The sequence below is a fragment of the Salvelinus alpinus genome, chromosome 1, assembly GCF_045679555.1.
Source record: "Salvelinus alpinus chromosome 1, SLU_Salpinus.1, whole genome shotgun sequence".
In the NCBI taxonomy this organism is placed as follows: domain Eukaryota; kingdom Metazoa; phylum Chordata; class Actinopteri; order Salmoniformes; family Salmonidae; genus Salvelinus; species Salvelinus alpinus.
The window spans coordinates 24,763,550-24,772,995 of record NC_092086.1 but is presented as its reverse complement, the minus strand read 5'-3'; the positions used below and the strand labels follow the sequence as shown (position 1 = coordinate 24,772,995).

Below are 9,446 nucleotides of genomic sequence, written 5' to 3'. Positions count from 1 at the left end.
TGATGGACCCGCGTCAACAATTAACTTGGGCGTGGTGGGGAGTTATTCAGATCCGGGCCCATCACTGGGCCCATGTATGTTGTGGGCCCTGGTACGACCGCACCAGCTGAAGCTACGCCACTGGCCACCAGTCTGCTTGCAGTTGTCAGTCACCATCAGGTATGTGGATGATCAGGGCTATATTCAGGAACGTTTGTTGGGCTACTTTGATGTGTCAAGTGGAACGAGATGCGCAGTCTGTGTTTGACTTTATGAATGTTGAGATGTCTGAGTTTAACTTCATAGAGAAACTCGTCCAAACCTACGATGGCACAGCTGTAATGGAACGTATCTGCTATTTGTATTTACAGTCCCCTCATGTTTCCTGATTTAAGAGGTGATGACTACTCCACTAACATTGTCAACTTTCTCCTGACATGAACTGAAGCCACAACGTCTCATGTGCCATCTCATCCACTGGCACATTGAATGTTTCCCTTCCAAGCACAGTGAGTACCCCTATCAATTTTCTCTCATTATTGTATGTAGAGTCAATCGCATACACAATCACATTATTACACATTTTTTACTCCTTGCTTGGACTAACTCATTCTTAGCTCTTGTCTAACTGTAGTGTCTTGTGTTATTGTTTTTTTATCTTCCCAGTAAAATCCTGTCCTGCACTGGTCAAGCCTCTGAACACCTCAACCCATGCCACATACCCTCATTCAATCACTGCTGTGATCCCTTTTCAACACTGTGTGTAGCCCTCTCAGTCCCCGTAATATTGTACTATAAATGTCTTTATTACATTGATGATTTTTGAAATGCACTTTGGTCTCCATGCGTTCCGCACCTATACCGTGGGTCTCCCATCCTCCTCAATTTTAAGTCACCAGCCTCCACTGGTGCCATGGGATCTTTAGTGACCACAGTCAGGAAACACGTTTTATGTCCCATCCGAAAGACTGCACCCTACACAGGGCAACGTCCCCAATCACTGGCCTGTGACATATTTTGTTAGACCAGAGGAAAGGGTGCCCCCTACTGGCCCTCTAACACCACTTCCAGCAGCATCTGGTCTCCCATCCAAGTCCAACCCTGCTTAGCTTCAGATGCAAGCCAGCAGTGGGATGCAGGGTGGTGTGCTGCTCCTATGACTGAACCCTTTCGGCCGTAGACCTATGTGATTTCATTGGCCTACAAACAGTAAGTATGTTGTCACCCATTCTATCTTGAATAAGAACATTATCAATGAGATCACCAGGTATCATTGGGCTGTAATTGCTAAAATGGCACATTTTTTAACCGAGCCTGGTCAAGAATCCACTTTTCTAGTTTGAATCACATGGCTTATGGAATCCAGGCAGTAGGCCTCATGCTTATTTTCCTTTTCCTATTTTAATCACAGGTACAGCATTTGACACCACTCAGCCTCTGAATTACGCCATCTCCAACATAATCTTGGCCATTGTCTATGGCAGCAGGTTTGAATACACTGACCCCGTATTTACAGGCATGGCGGTTAGCGCCAATGAGACTTCACTCCTTACAGGCTGCGCATCAATTCAGGTACATTCTGCTCATTCAGTCCACTCTGATTTTACTCTACTTTCTCAATAGATAATGACAGTCTTGGTGCAATCAATACAACTAGGAAATAAAACACTAGTTAGACAGCTGCTTCTAACCAAAACATCAAGCTCCATTTGGAAAATACATGAGTCAACCATAGAGTTGGATAGAGGGCTCTTTGCCATAATGGCTTGCCACAAAGCCTGTTTTAGCATGGGCAATGGCATTGAGGACATTCACCCTTTTGAAGTAGTCATGTGGGTGGGACTTGCTATGGGTTAGGAGGGATCACAGAATTCTATCCAGATCAGCAGGAGGGATCAGCCAACTAATTATACTACTGAGCAAACATTCCATAACTGCAGGTAGCAGTAAATCACCAACCTTGGCTTTATGCCTGTTCAGACAACTTACTCCAGATGGCAGTATAAGAAAAAAAGTGAACCTTTATTTTACTAGGCAAGTCAGTTAAGAACACATTCTTATTTACAATGTCGGCCTATAGAATGACATTTTTACCTTGTCAGCTCGGGCATTCGTTCCATCAACCATTCATTTACTGGCCCAATGCTCTAACCACTAGGCTACCTGCTGCCACTTACAGTTTCTTACTGACTGTCAATAAACGTTTTAATTAAAATAGTAAATCCTCAATGGCACTGCCCATGCTAAAACAGGTTTTGTAGCATGTGAGCCGTCTATCAAGTCTATGGAGCCAACTGAATCAGAGTACAACTTCCTGTTTCTTTTGCAAGTACCATTTTCTTGGTCCTAGAGTCATGAAATGTTCAGAGTACATCAAGGGGAGTTACTGCTTTCAATAAATGTACAACAATTTGGCTAAACTTGTTAATCAATCAATTTTATTTTATATAGCCCTTCGTACATCAGCTAATATCTCGAAGTGCTGTACAGACACCCAGCCTAAAACCCCAAACAGCTAGTAATGCAGGTGTAGAAGCACAGTGGCTAGGAAAAACTCCCTAGAAAGGCCAAAACCTAGGAAGAAACCTAGAGAGGAACCAGGCTATGAGGGGTGGCCAGTCCTCTTCTGGCTGTGCCGGGTGGAGATTATAAGAGATTAAGAGATTTATCAGTTAAGAGATTTATCAGGCATGACAATATTCTATATTTCCATGTAGTAATAGTTATATACATGCAATAATAGTATACAGTGCCCTCCATAATTATTAGGACAGTGAAGCATGTTTTCCTTTTGGCTCTATTCTTTTGGCTCAAAAGTTTGGATTTTAAATCAATTACTATGAGGTTAAAGTGCAGACTGTCATCCTTAAATTTTTGGGTATTTTTATTAATATCAGGTGAACCATTTAGAAATTACAGCACTTTTTGTACCCATTTTAGGGGACCAAAAGTATTGCGAGAAATTCACTTGTGTAGTTAAAAAGTCAAATATTTGGGGTTCCAGCAGGCCACAAATGTGCATGTGTCTGCTCAAACGGTCAGAAACAGACTCCATGAGGGTGGACTCCATTTGTGGCCTGCTGGAGGTCATTTTGCAGGGCGCTGGCAGTGCACCTCCTTGCACAAAGGCGGAGGTAGCGGTCCTGCTGCTGGGTTGTTGCCCTCCTACGGCCTCCTCCACGTCTCCTGATGTACTGGCCTGTCTCCTGGTAGCGCCTCCATGCTCTGGACACTACGCTGACAGACACAGCAAACCTTTTTGCCACAGCTCGCATTGATGTGCCATCCTGGATGAACTGCACTACCTGAGCCACTTGTGTGGGTTGTAGACTCCGTCTCATGCTACCACTAGAGTGAGAGCACCGCCAGCATTCAAAAGTGACCAAAACATCAGCCAGGAAGCATAGGAACTGAGAAGTGGTCTGTGGTCACCACCTGCAGAATCACTCCTTTTTTGGGGGTGTCTTGCTAATTGCCTATAATTTCCACCTTTTGTCTATTCCATTTGCACAACAGCATGTGAAATTTATTGTCAATCAGTGTTGCTTCCTAAGTGGACAGTTTGATTTCACAGAAGTGTGATTGACTTGGAGTTACATTGTGTTGTTTAAGTGTTCCCTTTATTTTTTTGAGCAGTGTATATATATATATATAGTGATTATTTTTCACATCTGTGTCCATATTGTATGCCAGGGGTGTCAAACTCAATCAGTGCAAGGGCCATACTGAAGAAACACATAATTTGCAGCCCAGACATTAGCCTGTTATGTTTGTTTTTACAAAGCAAACTTGCATACAACTGTGGCCCAAACCCAAGGTTTTATTAGAAACAATATGTCCCTCTAATGTCCACTTATGTACATAGGTTGCTGTCTATAGGCCTATCATCAACCAATATTTCTCAAATCCTTTCGGGCTGAATTCCAGCTAAACTTGGACAGCTAGGCCTCCTAACTACTTACAGAAAACATGCTTCTAATGAAGAGCTAGAAATATCCATAAAATACTGAAATATATAAGGTCATTTTGTCAAACTTGTGAGGATCTCCATGGTCATTAGTTGCTCATTCAAAAAAAGGTGCTGCTACTTCACTCAATCCGTTTCAAAAGTATCCCATCCTAACTGTTTTACATTCCCTGAGACCATTGGTGGAAAAAGTAACCAATTCATTCTTGAGTAAAAGTAAAGATACTTGAAAAGAAAATTACTGAAGTGAAAGTCACCCAGTAATGTTACTTGAGTAAAAGTCTAAAAGTATTTGGTTTTAAAATGTACTTATGTATTAAAAGTAAACGTATAAATCATTTAAAATGTATTACATTAACCAGACAACACTATGCTTCAATTGCTCGTTCGGTGCAGCGGACTGCAGGGGTATAGTGCTGCCAGAGCACACCAGAGTTTCGCTCAGCCACTTCTCACAAATTTTGTGAAGTTAGATGACAGCTGAATCAATGTCTTGGAAGATAACAATGATTCATTAGTATTCTATATAACATAATCAAATATAATAGTATAACTTTACTATTACCCTAAAAACAACACAATTTCATGAGATTTTAGGATGGTTAGTTATCATGCGGCCAAAACTCAACAGCACGCGCCACTAGGCAGCAAGTGGTTGGATTGAAACAAAATACAGGTAGGCTTTATAGTTAACACCATCTGCTCTAATTTGCTCACGAAACAGTAGTTCAAGAAGACCTAAATGCATATGTAAATGTTTTTATTCATTTAGGCAACATGAATAACTAACATGAATCATCCTGTCGTCCCTCATTTGGGTATTTTAAATGTGCTCACCTTAGGCATGTGTCTGCACGCTTTCCCTTAGCTGCGCCTGGTAAACCTGACACATGAAAGCAACGCAATAAACATTGAACTCACTGTTGAATTCACCGATGCAAGCGCATCAGGCTGTAATTTCATAAAGTAGATGACGCAACTGTTGGCTCATTTATACTCGTTTGTGTGTCCTATTGTCTTTCAGTAGTAATTTATACCCAGCATTACATTTTCTGTAGACCTACAGCCAGTGTCCCGTTTTCAGTTCCAATATTACCCATTTAGGCTACAGTTCCCTTGACATGCCATAGGCCTATTTTAAGTCCCGTCTTAATCTAGAGTTGCCCTTGCCACTTTCTATGTTCTGAAGGGAGGTGGTGGCAGCCTTCTCAGCTACAAGACACCATCTCAACTGAAACTGATTCATATAGCGAACACAATCAAAACAGCAGCTACTTCGCCATCACCAGGGTCTGCATCATCCACAATACCTAACATGCCATCACCAGTCTGGGCTGTCAGTGGTTCAAAACAAGAACAGTAAATGGTCTCGTGGCTGAGTATGATGGCCTGTTATGTGGGGTAGGCAAACTGAAAGACTTAAGTCAAGCTGCATGTCAAGGATGACGTCTTACCTGTCGCTCAGCCCCACAGAAGAGTACTCTGCCATGTCAGAAAACACATTGAGGCTGAATTTGTCATGCCCCGATCTGTTTCACCTGTCCTAGTGCTTGTCTCCACCCCCTTCCAGGTGTTGCCCATCTTCCCCATTATCACCTGGGTACTTATACTGGTGTTCTCTGTCTGTTGCCAGTTCGTCTTGTTCGTTAAGTCAACCAGCGGTTTTTCTTAGCGCCTGCGTTTCCCCCCAGTCTCTCTTTTTCTTGCTCTCCTGGTTTTGATCTTTGCTTGTCCTGACTCTCTGCCCGCCTGCCTGACCACTCTGCCTGAGCCTGCCTGCCTGCCGTCCTGTGCCTTTGCCCCTACGCTGGATTTCTGACCTCTGCCTGACCTGACTCTGCTTGCCGTCCTGTGCATTTGCCACTATTGATTATCGACCTCGGCCTGTCGTTTGCCTGCCCCTGTTGCTGTAATTAACATTGTTACTTCAACATAGTCTGCATTTGGGTCTTACCTGATAGAATTAAAACGTCTGGTGGACCTTTATATCGTTGAGACAGTAGAGGGTCCAACACCATGGGTGTCACCAATCATCGCGATCCCCAGACCAAAAGACCCTGAGGCTGTACGGCAGGCCAATGAGGATCAAGCTGCCTGGGCCCCCCATCAGGCGAAAGCAGGATAACACTGCAAAGTGCTGACACTGCAGCCAAACAGAAGATGAAAGAGCATGCTGACAAGACATACCATGCCATCCACACTGAAAGTGGGTGACACAGTTCTCTGTCCTCAAAGAAAGGAAGGGAAACTGCCAACTCCATTCAATCCAAGACCACACCAGGTGATAGCTGTCAAAGGACCTATGGTCACAGCAGCTCACAACAATCATGGCATTACCAGAAACTATTCACACTTCAAAGTCATATGACTGCCTTGCTCAAACCTCCCACTGGATATAGAATGGAGCAATACTGAGAGTGACATGGGTTGGAGTGTAGGTGAGGAAGAACAAGCCCGTGCTCCTCAAACCTCCCTCCCCAGTCAGAAGATACCCTCTCAGCAAGAACGGGTCAAACAGCACACTTATTTGACTTTAAAAAGTAAACAGGACTGGTTGTTAGTTACACCATTGAAAGACTAATACTGTAGTTTGTTTTATGCCCAAAGGAAAGGAGGGTTGTAATGTTCTTGATATTACCTGCCTGTTAGGTGTTTATGGTATTTACTTCAGGCATGGATAAACAGGAATTTAGTAATGCGGGTGAGAGTGTGGGAAGCACAATAGAGATTCTTTATCCAAGTTCTAATAAAGAAGTCCTGCATAATAATCAATCTGGATTCATCCATCAGTTAAACATTATAGGCCTGTGGTTGTACACAGATATGAAACATGAATTCATGAGTTTCTAGTGGATAGACCATATGGTTGAAGAGAAAAGTGTAATTAATGAAAAAAGCATCTAATCAACCATGGTGTTATTTTAAATTAATTTTGCATCTCTTCCAACTATTGACTTTAACAACTGCCACTAGTTTGGTACCAAAACATTAACAAAGACATATTAGTCAAATAAGTGTTTAAAAAGAAATATATTTCATACTGAAACACCAATATTATTCACTAACACAGTGGTTTGTATTTAGGATTATGTTTTACAGCTTTGTCGTTCATTTTCTTCAATCTTATTTACATGTGATAAGGCCACACCGAGGGCCAGAGATCATTACAAATGCCTGTTATGATCTGAAGTACCCCAAAAGGCCACTAGATGTCATATGATACAATTTCAAAAAAACATTGAAAGCTACCAAAATTCTAATAGTTTACTGGTAAACTTCGAAAGTCTCCATTAATATAATCTCCCCTACTGACTATATACAACTATTTTGAATGAAACTTGCTACTTCCATTAGTCTGTGGTTCTTAAGAGATCTTGATTCCTGTACAAATGTCACTCAACTACTCCACCAGAACAGTATTGTTTGACTGTACTTTTCTATACGGATTCTGTTTGCCAATGGAGACTCATGGAAAGAGATGAGGCGCTTTGCCCTGACAAACCTTAGAGACTTTGGGATGGGCAAGAAAGGAAGTGAGGAGAACATTTTAGAGGAAATCCCCTACCTGATTGAAGTGTTGGAAAAACATGAGGGTATGCGTTTGTAGTTCTGATATCAAAACAAGTCTAAGGGCACTATTCATTCATATGGTGGAAGTTCAGCATTACAGCATGAATTCAATTTAAAGTCAATGTTCCCACGTTAGCACAAGCAGAGACTGCATTCATGGTAAACAATGCATGTGCAGGAGATGGGGGAGCTGGTGAGGGGACTGAAGGAGACTCAACCCTCAGATGTGTGGACGCTTTGTGGACTCGTTCCTTGTCCGAAAGCAGACCCTGGAGGTATGAAGACTTATTATAGTTAAAAACATGTAATGTCTTGGAATTAATAACTAGGAGAGTCCGGTGGTAGCTGTTCTTGTTTACTGAAACATGACCTGTGTTAGTTTGTGTATGTAAGAAATCAGGCAAATGGAGTCTCACTATCAAGAAAACAACCTGGTATTTAGTGTTGCTAACCTGTTTAGTGCTGGTACCGACACCACCGGGACAACCCTGCACTGGGGTCTGCTGCTAAAGGCCAAGTACCCCCATATACAGGGTAAGGATTGATATAAACACAGAGACTAAACATTAAAGCACTCATGGTGTTACAAGTTGTAAACATTGACAAATGGCCAACTTAAAACTAGATTAGGATGTGTGGGTTAATCAAGGTTAAAGGTTAACTAAGGTTTATAACTTCCACTGTAGTAACTCCAACCCCTCCCTCCTATCTGTCTCAGACCGGGTCCAGGAGGAGATCAGCAGGGTTACAGGAAGTCGTCAGCCCTTGGTAGAGGACAAGAAGAACCTGCCCTACACTGATGCAGTGATCCATGAGACCCAGAGACTGGCTAACATTGTACCCATGTCCATCCCTCACACCACCAGCCGAGATGTCACCTTCTAGGAATACTTAATCAAAAAGGTCAGATACATGGCTGTACAAATCAGATTTTTAAAATAATTTTGCCTGAAATTATTGCAATCCACTCCTTTTTGAGTGTGCACTTCATTTATTAAACAAAGTTTCATTACTTTTACTCTGAATATAAGTGTCCTATGCTTCACTCTCACTGCAGGGGACGTCTGTGATTCCTTTATTGATGTCCATCCTACAGGACAATAGCGAATGGGAGAGCCCCCACTCCTTTAACCCCCACCTCTTTCTGGATGAGTTGTGACGATTCGTCAACTGGGATGCCTTTATGGCCCTTTCTGCAGGTATATCAACTTCATCATTTAGCAAATAATTTCTTTGCAAGTAGTAGAGAGATTGTGGGATCTTCTTGGACAGACTTCATGCTATTTCCTATTTCTTTGGTCTCTCGCATGTCGAGGAGGGTCTGGGCAGGATGGAGCTCTTCCTCTTCACCTCCCTCCTGCCTTAGTTTCTCTCCTCTTCCTGGAGTAACAGAGGATGATCTGGACCTCACACCATTACTGGGGTTCACCCTCAAGCCTTCACCTCACCAGCTGTGTGCTGTGAGCCGGGTCTGAGATGAGTCTGGACCAATGTACAGTATATTACACACAACTTCTCTACTTTAGCCAAACAAAGGGCTATACTGAATAAAAAATAAAAAAATGGTGTTGTGAATGATCTGTAAGTCACTTTGGACAAAAGCATCTGCTAAATGACATTATTGTATACTGAAGAAATACCTTGCTAGGTACAGTAAATGTGTTTGTACTTTTTGCATCGCAACACCAGCGAGGAAGACGAATCAGATGTTAAAGTCAATTATAGAGAACAAAACATTTCCTACTAATATTTTTTAAATCCTAATAAATAAAATGTGAGTATCTTAAAGCGTGTATATTTGTGATAGTGGATTTTCCAGTAGTGATATCAGTGTAACAGGTTTGTCCAGTTAGGGCAAGGAGGACCAATAGAAGCAGTCAACCTTTATTTATGTAGGGACCTTTAGACTGCATAAACATCCAAGACCTTC

The 9,446-nt window shown here is 42.2% G+C and overlaps 1 long non-coding RNA gene and 1 pseudogene across 1 annotated transcript in view; one reads left to right on the top strand and one right to left on the bottom strand.

The window, feature by feature from the left end:
- Positions 1 to 5,986, bottom strand: part of LOC139581333 (uncharacterized) — a 31,017-nt gene extending 25,031 nt beyond the window's left edge. Inside the window, exon 1 of the long non-coding RNA XR_011676208.1 lies at positions 5,901 to 5,986. This is a non-coding gene — a long non-coding RNA (uncharacterized lncRNA). The remainder of the gene's footprint in view (positions 1 to 5,900) is intronic.
- A 1,599-nt stretch (positions 5,987 to 7,585) lies between these two features.
- On the top strand, positions 7,586 to 9,301 carry LOC139581232 (cytochrome P450 2K1-like; annotated as a pseudogene).
- Positions 9,302 to 9,446: the final 145 nt, after the last annotated feature.